The following is a 10610-nucleotide window of genomic DNA, read 5'->3' as shown; positions in this document are numbered from 1 at the left end:
GAATAAAAACGAATAAAAACGAATATCAGTTAAAGAAAAAAGTTCTACCATGGTCTTTTAAGATAAAAAGATCTTTCTAAGGTTTCTTAAAGCAGAGTTCTTTTTGCGTTTAAACTAGTCAATGTTTCTGTTGTGACATATTTATATTAATAAGAAGTTTGTTATTTTTGAAAAAATAAATTGAACGGGTTTAACCGAAGAGCGAACCTGCCCAATCTTCTAAAAGATTAAAACAAAGTAATATAATGCATCTTAAGTATAGCAACTCTCTTTCTGGATTTTTACAGCTTTGTAGGTTTAAATATAAAAATTCTTTTAAATTCGGTTTTTTCAAATAACTGACATTGAAACTTGATTTCGAAGCTACAAATTTATCATTATCCTTTATACTTAGTAACCAAAGTGGTTACATTCTTTTCGTCCAGCAATGTTGAAGTAATAAAATACTCTATTTAAAAGGCCACGCAAGTAAATCAATGGAGTGACTCATTTACATATCAATCAACATTCAGTACGCATCGTCCCATAAGTTTTTGATTGGAATATTTCCATTGCTTTGGGTGTTAGTTTCTTGTAAAAGAAAAGACCCAAATATATCACATTGGAAAGTTAATTCCAACACAAAAAAATCTTGCCGTGACCTATGTATATTTAGAGAACTATATTACTTTGTTCACTCTTCTACCTTGTTCTTAATTACATTAATTCTGCTGATTAAGTACCGAATTCGAAGGTTAAGTACCGAATATTATACTTTACAAACCGGAATGATTACGACGTAATATCGTTATGAAAATTTTAACCGGTATTGTAGTTAGTTTAAATGTCGGTATATACCGGAACTCTCGTCACTCTGATGATTTTTTTCCGATATTATATCGCAATGATAACGATATGGAAATGAAAAGATACGCAGTCTAAGGTTTTGCGTATCGTATTCGGTATATCGGTATGAACCGATACTTTGAAACGATAACAATATGAAACGAAACGATATCAAACGATATGAGTTTGACTATGGATCGATAGCTAAACGATAACTTATCATTTGAAACGATAATATCGACTGTTTTTTTACTGGTTTATCGGAATACTAATAGTAACGAGAATACCAATATTTATCGGTATAATAACGATATTTTTTACAATATTCTAATTTTTTTTTGTTTTTAAATGCCAAATTTTAGTTCAAATATATAATAAATCTTCAAGTCGAGTCAAGATGTCTTTTTGCCTTTTTGATTAACGTTTATATCATTTGTGATACAAATGTATTTATATTATGATTTTTTTGTAAATGAAATAGTAAACTTAAATGCGTTATTTTGATTACCATAATGGCTGACTATTAAAACTTTGGAAGAAAAAAAGCCAAAAATTATGAGTTTTGATTTTGAAAATATACATATTTAGCACTTAGTTCAGATTTTTCTGACGACATATATTGTGTTTACTAATGCATATGATTGATAAAATGTAAAAAATTCAGGAGTGGAGAGAGTTTCAACCTGGCGGTCAATTTGGAGAACAGTGTTGCTTCACTTTTTCAAACTAGAGTAACCAATAAATATCGACAATATTAAACAATACATTGTTCTATTTCATAATTTATTTAAATTAAGGAGATTTAAATTCATAATAAATTCAGAATTTTTGCTCTTCTCTAAAGTTCCAAACTAATCATTGTCTTCAACTGCTAGATCAACCACATTTGGAGTACTGGCACGAGAGGCAGCAGAAGACAGAGAGGCAGGTCCTTCAACGGCAGCAGCTTCATCGGCTTCTTCTTTAGCAGAAGTGAGCAACCATTTCTTGATCTTAACTTTGCCATAGTTTTGCTGGATGTACAGGAGTTTCTCTACTTGTTCTGGTAGCAACTTGGTTCGTTTGTAGGAGACACTAGTACCTCCAGCACTAAAAGCTCTCTCTGACGAAGCCCTAGATGCAGGCACACAAAGCCATTTTCTTGCAGATTCTGCCAACAACGGAAACTTGTGTTTGTTGGTCCTCCAGAAGTCCAATCCAGTGAATGCAGGTACCTTGAGGTTAATTTCCCATTCAATAGTAATGGAAGACTGATCAGCTGGGTGGAGGTAACTCTAACTAGGACGTCACTAGCCAAATCAAATGAAGGGTCGTCATCAGGATGGGAACCTTGAGATCTTGCCACTTCTAGCTGCCTGGCTTCCATCTCTTGTGTTGCCTAGATCCATTTTTGATGGTTCTGAGATTTTGTAATAAGAGCGTCATAGGCCTCATCAAATCCACCTATCTTTTTCAAAGCCTGTCCCTTGTACAGAGGATTCAATAAGTTGGCGACTGAATAGTGCAAGTTGGTTGCTCCAGATTCTGGAAACCGGAAACCAATGGCTTTAACTAGTTTTTGGTGAAACATCTCAGCAGTAGGAGACAGGCCACCACGAATAGCTTGCAGAAGTCGGTATTTCAATCCATACAGATGAGAGATAACTCTGTGAATGGAAACTTTTTTGTCAGCAGAGAAGCTTTCCGAAATGTCAGAGATTTTCCTTAAAATTGGCAAAGTTTTATCTAAGAGGTCAGACTCATCCTGACTGGGAATAGCGGGTGCAAACTTGTTAGGGCCAGAACCTGGATTATCCCTGATTGAGCTCAAAGGTCTTCTCATCCTTACAATATTGTCAATCATTATTAAAGTGGAGTTCGAGCGGGTTTTGACAGGGGAGATAATTTTCACATACTTTAATTCCTCCTTGTCAACTGTGTCGCTGTCATCAAACATGCTTTGAATCTCCTTCTTGATTCGCTGTTCTGACAAAGTGGACTTGTGGCATAGAGATGACAGTTTAGTGGCTTTTTTAATGGCTGACTCCAGATCCAAACCTTCAACTGACTTGGCTTCTTTAATTGCACCTTCCACAACCAAGTTAAAGTATAAGTATAAGTACTACTATACTAACTTAAAAAAAACTTCAATAAAAGTTTACTTACTGATTCAGTCTATATGCAATAGCTTCTGCAGTATAGCGTCCAGAAAAGGGTGACACACCAATAACAAACATCCGGTAGTTGAAGTCTTCATTGATGAAGTGGAGGGTGATGGCTTGATAGGCGCCATTGTTCTGACTTTGCCAAATGTCAGGAGAAATAGTGAATCCAAGATTTTTTGGCAACTCTTTCTCCAGAACTTGATCCACTACTGCTTTCACGTTTTTGTAAACTAATGGCAACCTAAAAGAAGAAAAAACAAATAAAAAAAACTGTTGTTTAGACTAATTTATAGTTATTTAAAAAAACTAACAAAATAAAATGGCGCAGACAGGTCTAGAAACTAGCAATTTTAAAAAGGGAGGTACTAACTTACTAAAAAGCAAAAATAATCTAATAATGGCGTCATGGGACTTACGGCGTCATTTTCATTGCAGTTAAGATTAAGGGGTTTGGAATTTTAAGTTTGATTTTAAACTCATACAAGTTCTTTTAATTGTTTCCCTCTTAAACCCAATGAAACCATCCCAAAATTATTAATTTAACTAAAAGTACAACAAATTATATCTTACTTATAGCGTGAGTATGTTGTAGCAGACTTGATCAGCATCTTTGGGTTGAAATAAGCAATCAGATCCTGGAAGCCTTTATGCCAAACAAGGCTAAATTGTAAGTTGCATCTGGCTAAGAATTTTGAAATTTCCAAATCACCTTGAAGTTGATCTCTATCTTGTGGTTTGTATTTTAACCAAGTATCAATCTTTTTGTTCTGATTGCCATTTGATGGACTGCCCAGCTTTCTTGACTTTACTCTTCTGTCCATGACCAGAGGAACCTTTTCTCTATGATCCTTTTCATAGGAATCATCTATGTCGTATATCTGTAAAATTTAAAAAAAGTTGTAAAATTTTTATATCAGAATGTACACGCTGTAAAGCGGCTAAAGCCTGCAATACATTGTAGTATTCAAACTTTGAACATTCTAAGTATAGAAATACTCAATTTAAAACTTTATTTGCACACCTCTCATATAATGCCTCTTCAAACTCATTAAAAGCAACATCAGCCTTCCTCTTCTTTTTTGACTTGTCTTGTTCAATCTGGGCAAATTAACCTGGATGCTTTCAAAAAGATGGGACCTTATCCCAGAAGTTTTATGATCTGCAACCTTGACAACTGCCGGAAAGAGCTTGCACTTTGCTTGGAGGACTCTTTCACCAGCTGCACTTTGAGTCACCTCTTCTTCAAAGAAGTTCCAGATTTTCGTTCTTGGACGCGGCATGATGCTGGCAACTGACTCATAAGATCAAACTTCTAAATTAAATAAGAAAAAGAATCTTTTACTTCACAAAAAAAAAATTTAATCTGGACAATAATTCTGTCCAATTAGTCACTTTGACTCTCTCTCGAAAACTAGCCTTTTCCCAAAGAATGACAAAGTTTTTTACTATAAAATTTCTATTGGACATTTTAAATAACTGATATTTCAAGTTTTACAACAATATCAAGTTATTAAAACAATATTTCAAAAATTTATCTTTTCTTTTACTACTTTGAACAACCTGTAGCAATAATAATTTTTGTTATCTATGTTTAACCATATTTCACTTAAAAAGTTTATTAACAAAATAAAAAAGGGCATTTCATACATACTCTATGTTGTAACAAATGAAATAAAACAAAATTTATCATATTTTACCTTCAAAATTGATTAAATTTCAATATTTTTTTGTGGGGAATTATTTAGACTTCCCTGAGACACTAAAGAGTCACTGTTTTCTTTTTGAACTTGATATTATTTTTCCCATCTGACTGCGAATCATACAATTTACAAACTACAATCCCTTTTATACAGTTTTACAACCTCGCCATTTCGAAACATTAAATACATCAAGACATTACATGCGTTAACACCTAGATACATTAACACCGACACATTATTACCTTACATACATTAATACGCTAATTGCATCTTGAAGACGATATTCCCGACATTTTTGAGTTTAGTTGATCAATAAAGTTTTCAGCTGACATCCTATTTAACTGGTCTGGAAGGATCAATGATATCTATCAACTAGATGTCTAACTTTCGCTTCCGCAGTAAAGCAAATTTTTTGCCAGCCAGGTTTGTTTTGCCAGACTGAAATGACGCAATGACAAATTATAGCAAAACAAAAATGAAGTATTGTCAGTTTAAACTTTTAAAACTTGCTTCACTTTTTCTTAAGGAATTTTTGTGAAGTTAGACATCTAGATAATATATTCAATTGGGAAGGATTAACTTATAACACCGGTAAAAATAGGCAAAACGACATCTTGACTCGACTTGAAGATTTATTACATATTTGAACTAAAATTTGGCATTTAAAAACAAAAAAATTGGAATATTGTAAAAAATATCGTTATTATACCGATAAATATCGGTATTCTCGTTATTTTTATGTATTCCGATAAACCGAAAAAAAAGCCGATATTATCGTTTCAAACGATAAGTTATCGTTTTATAGTCAAACTCATATCGTTTAACATCGTTTTCGTTTGATACCGTTATTGTTTCAAAATAATAACGATACGCAGACCCTTAGAATAAACTATAATGCAAGTAATGTACTTTTGTAATAAATTTTAAAAAAGAATTCAATAGTTTTGTTTCCTAAAAGAAGAACTTTTGAAATTTAGTTCATAATCCTTTTATCACATGAAACTGGGTGAATTGAAGAATCGAGTTTTCAGTTAGAAGGAGGTAATGCATTGGTTTACGACACTTTTAATATCTTCTATGGAGTATCGTAACTTTCGACTGCGGACAAAATGGTTCATTCCTGTGATGCCTGGTTGGCAGAGAGCATCATGAATTTCTTATAATTTTACTTTATTGTCACATATATACGAACAAATTGAGTTTAAAAACTTTTCACTCAGAAAAGCGGAGCACGAGGAATGTGATAAACAATCAGGTGCTTGGTTCTACTTACCTGGTCGATACTGTATGTCGTAGCTGTAGCAACCAAGTTCAGTACGCCATTGCATAACTTTATCGTCTTTAATTTTGTCTCAATGGTTCTGATTGAGCATATACGAAACAGCTTGTTGGTCGGTCACTAAGTTAAAATGGCGTCTGGTCAAATAATGTTTCCACTTCCAAAGGGCTTCCACAATCGTGTAAGCATCTTCTTCAACAGCCGGTTGGTGCGTTTCGTTAGACACTGTAAAAATGGACGAATTTTTTCAGAAAAATTACGGATAAACTTTGAGTAGTAGGAGAAGAGTCCTACAATTCTTTGTAATGCCTTACTATTTAGCGGTAAAGGTAAATAAAGTATGGGTTGCAATCTTTCTGGGTCTGCCTTTATGCTATTTTGAGGTACAGTGCTGGATTAAGGGCGTCTAGGGCCTCTGGGCACTTTATGTTTGGGGGCCCCTCTTATATAGAATGCAAGCAATTATTTTTGTTCTACCCACTATCACTACTCATTTCAAAATTTTAAAAAGAAAAAAAGAAAATTGGTAAATATTGTACTTTATTTTCAAACAGAGGTACAGAGTAGGCTAACAATTACACACAGAAAAACAAATTATTCATAAACTATGTATAAGTATTTGGTTTTTTTATATCTACTTTTCTTGCTTTTGCCGCGGCAAATTTATAAATCAATTCTGCATGATTTAATTCTTTTACAAAATCATGTTCAATGCGTATAATGCTTAATGCATTTAATTGATCCTGGCACATAAAAGAATGTTTTTGATTTTTAATTACCGCTTACTTCGAATATGATCTTTTACCTTCGCCAATACCACATGCTATTGTTAAATATATCCTAAAAGCTATTGCCACGTTTGGATAAGATAGATAATATAGATAGAATATCTTTAAAAATTTCAAAAATGTTTACTTCTGCATTAGGTTTGTTCTGACCAATCTGAATGTTTATGTGGTCATGGAAGTGAATCGGTTCATTTTCGAACTCAATTTCTAGATCATTAGGATAATTTTTTTGAAGATGTCTTGCTCGATTTCTTTTATCCAGTAATTTTTTATTGTTGAAATCGAACAAAACTGAAAATTTTAATTGAACATTTTGATAACACGATGAACGTTTTTCCATTTCAACAATTAAACCGTCAACCAAATGCACCTGAGTGTTAAGTTTTTGCTGTGGAGTTTGTGAACATTCTGTATTTCTTTCCCCCTGAAGTAGCTTTCGCCTTAATAAGTCGCCGTTGTTCTCTTTTGTAAGTTGATTTCAAATTCATGAAGATTTAATTATTCTTCAATTTTTGCAAGCATTTCGCGAGCTTCACCTTCATAATACGTAAACTTTTCTCGAATTGTTTTCAAGTATTCTGTCAAAGTTTTCATATGATCAACAACTACATTCAATGTGAGTCTTTCTTTTTGAAATATTACATTCACCCTATTTATTCGTTCCAATATATCATTCCAAAATAAGCACAGAATGCATGTTTCAAGCTCCAGTAATTTGCACGTAATATTTTTTGGCTCATTAAAAATATCAGTGTTTTCTTCATTGTCCTCTGCAATATTCTGTTAGCTTTTCAGAATTTGTATATATTGTTGTTTAAGGCTTTTATAGCATCATGCCTAGCTGACCAGCGTGTTCCAGAAAGCGATTTAAGAACTGGAGCTCACAAGTTCATGATCATTTTTGGAATAACTTTGTTCATTAGATACCACCGGTAGGTAGAATTAGCAAAAAAGCTAAACAATTTTTCTACTATTCCAAAAAACGACACGGCTTCGGAACATATGCTTGCCGCGGTGTGTCTTATAAAATTTAAGGAATGTACACTGCACGGAACATATTCGGCGAGACTGTTAATTTGTTTCATTTTCATTTGAAGTCCGTTATACTTGCCGGACATGTCATTTAAGTCAAGTTTGCATTCAGATAAATAATCTAACACAGTTTCAGCAAAGCTAATATCTTTGTGGTTTTTAATTGTTATAAATTTTAGAAAACGTTCAAATATTTCAAAGCTGGCTGGATTAATATGGCGTATTATTAAGGTAAGTTGATCTACATGTTGTACGTTGGGAGTAGAATCTACTATTATACCGAAATATTTCTGTTTTTTGGCCTCTTTTAAAATCATTTCGGTAATATATTTACCAACCATTTGAATAAATTCATCACTAACTGTTGATGACAAGTGCGATACATTTCCGCGACCACAATTTCCAAATTTTTCTATATAACTTGCAAGGAAAGCATTATACTTTTCCTCTAACTCCAACGTACCTAAATAATTGCCATTATTAACAGAACCGATAATTTCATTTTATTCTCTCAGAGCTAGACCTAGTTCTCACAAAAATAAAATACCTCCTATAATTCTTTGCAAAACTTTTTTCCAATAGTCACATTGAGATTGATATAATTTACAAAAATTTAAACCTTGACTTTTTGATCGAGTGCACCAACTCTGAAAGGAACGAGAATGTAAATGACTATTTTCATGTGATAACAATCGCGATGCCGCATTTTTCCAATCATTAAATCCCGTTATTGACATTTTAGTTGATGTAGGAGAAAATAATTTGCAAACGCCACAATACAACATTTTGGTCTTTGGAGAAAAAATTAACCAATTACGATCTACTTCATCGCCATTTATCATTTTACTGTTAAACATTGATTTTGAAAGAAAATATACATACATACATGATCGATTGTTGACGGTTTAATTGTTGATTCAAGTTCTAATAACAAAGTTTTAATAAATGCAATGTATTTGCATTTGTCGCCTCCTGCATTTCAGTATCATTACCATCACAGTTTAATTCTGGTAAAGTTGAAGATGTTGAAGTTGATGTCGATGGCTTGTCAATAAATCCTAGCAATCATATTTGTCCTTTCGCAACTTCCTTCATCTTCTTTTCATGTAATTTTCTTTTTTCAGCTCCGTTTAAATATTGCCTTTTCATGGTGCTAAAATCCAATTAAGAAAATAATTAAATTTTAGTTTTCATTAAAATAAAACGCTAGTTTTCCTAAAAACATTTTAAATAAATATCCATTTCTTAAGTGAATAAATAAAAAATCAGAAAATATTTTTTAAATAAAAATTTAATATTTACAAAAAATTTTTTTTAAATATTTTTTAATTTTGCGTCCCCTTCTACACCGGGACCCCTAGGCACGTGCCTAATGTGCCTCGTGGGTAACCCGCCACTGATGAGATACAAAATAATCAAAATAACCAAGTAGAATTGAAATTGAACTAAAATAACACTTTTGCTAGTGTTAAAAGTAAGCTTGTTTTCCTTCACTGCTTTGTATAATTTCTTTAAATTAGAGTCGTGTTCAGCTTGAGCCATACCGCAATATTATCTAAATACGCTAGGTGTTTTTTAAAGAGTTCTCAATTATAAATTCGGCAATTTTCCGTTGGAAAACAACAACGGCATTTATTAGTCCGAACGGCAAGCGAGTATACTGATACAATTTGCTATCAGCTTCAAATGCTGCTTCAAATGTCTTCTATTAGAAGTGGTATCTGATGATAGGCGCTTGTAAGATCAAGAGCACTGAAAAAGTGATACTTGAACAGTTCATTTATCTAATCTTCTATTTTGGGTAGAGGATAAGCATTGAGGTAAGTAAACTTGTTTATAGTTTGGAAAAAATCAACTCATATTCGTTTTTTGTGCCGCTCATTTGTAGTGATTAGAATTTGTTCCCTCCGAGGTGAGTTACTTGGTTCTATATTTTTGTTCTTTAATAGCTTTTTAATTTCAAATTTAATGAAAAGCTTATCAACGTGCCTGGATCTTCGGGATTTAGTTGCTATCGGTTGACAACCTTTGGGAAGATTTATGTATTTATTCACTAATAATGCAGGTTATATTTGTGATTTCTTAAGCTACAAACTGACGAATGAGGTAATATTCCTTCAAAAGGGATTGTTATATTGCTATGCTGTTTTATAAAAGCTTGATAGAGGATAATATTAGCACATAAGTTAGGTAAGGTTAAGGAGGTGATATCAGCATACTTTTGGTTTTCGAAAATCATATTTATCCTGCAGTAGCATTGGACTTTTGTAATGAGTGATGATGATGCCACCGATTCGCTGCCGCTACTTTTTGCAAATAGGATTTGGTAATTATCTACTATGTATTTGTTGATAAAGTTATCCGAGCTTCCCGTATCTATTAATGCAGAAAATTTCCACCCATTTATTTCCACTTTCCGAATTGCATACGAAAGGCAATTAGCTGTCCCAGCACTAATAATTGCAAGTATATCATCGGATATGGTAACAGCTAATGATTTATTTGATTTACACATTTTTGGAAAGTGTCCTCGTTTCTGACATGTTAATGCTTTAAAGTTGCAATCTTTTGAAAGAGTTCGGAGATCTTTTATAAATTCGTCTAGTGTTTCGCCAGTTTGTTTGCTTACGTGTTGCTAACTGATGCCGAGTGAATATTTCGTTTTTCGGTTTAACGTACAACGTTAAACCGAAAAACGAAATATTCACTCAAAAATTAGTGAATTGGTTCATAAACAGTTGGCGATACGATGTTTATTATTAGTTGGTGATATAAGTTTATTTAAGTTTATAAGTTATTTTAAAGTATGAGTAATGTCCCACTTCCTATATATATATATATA

The sequence above is a fragment of the Hydra viridissima genome, unplaced genomic scaffold (genome assembly GCF_058129835.1).
Source record: "Hydra viridissima isolate aposymbiotic clone 2 unplaced genomic scaffold, HvirCarnegie_v1 scaffold_5, whole genome shotgun sequence".
Lineage (NCBI taxonomy): Eukaryota > Metazoa > Cnidaria > Hydrozoa > Anthoathecata > Hydridae > Hydra > Hydra viridissima.
Note: the sequence above shows the minus strand (reverse complement) of the source record.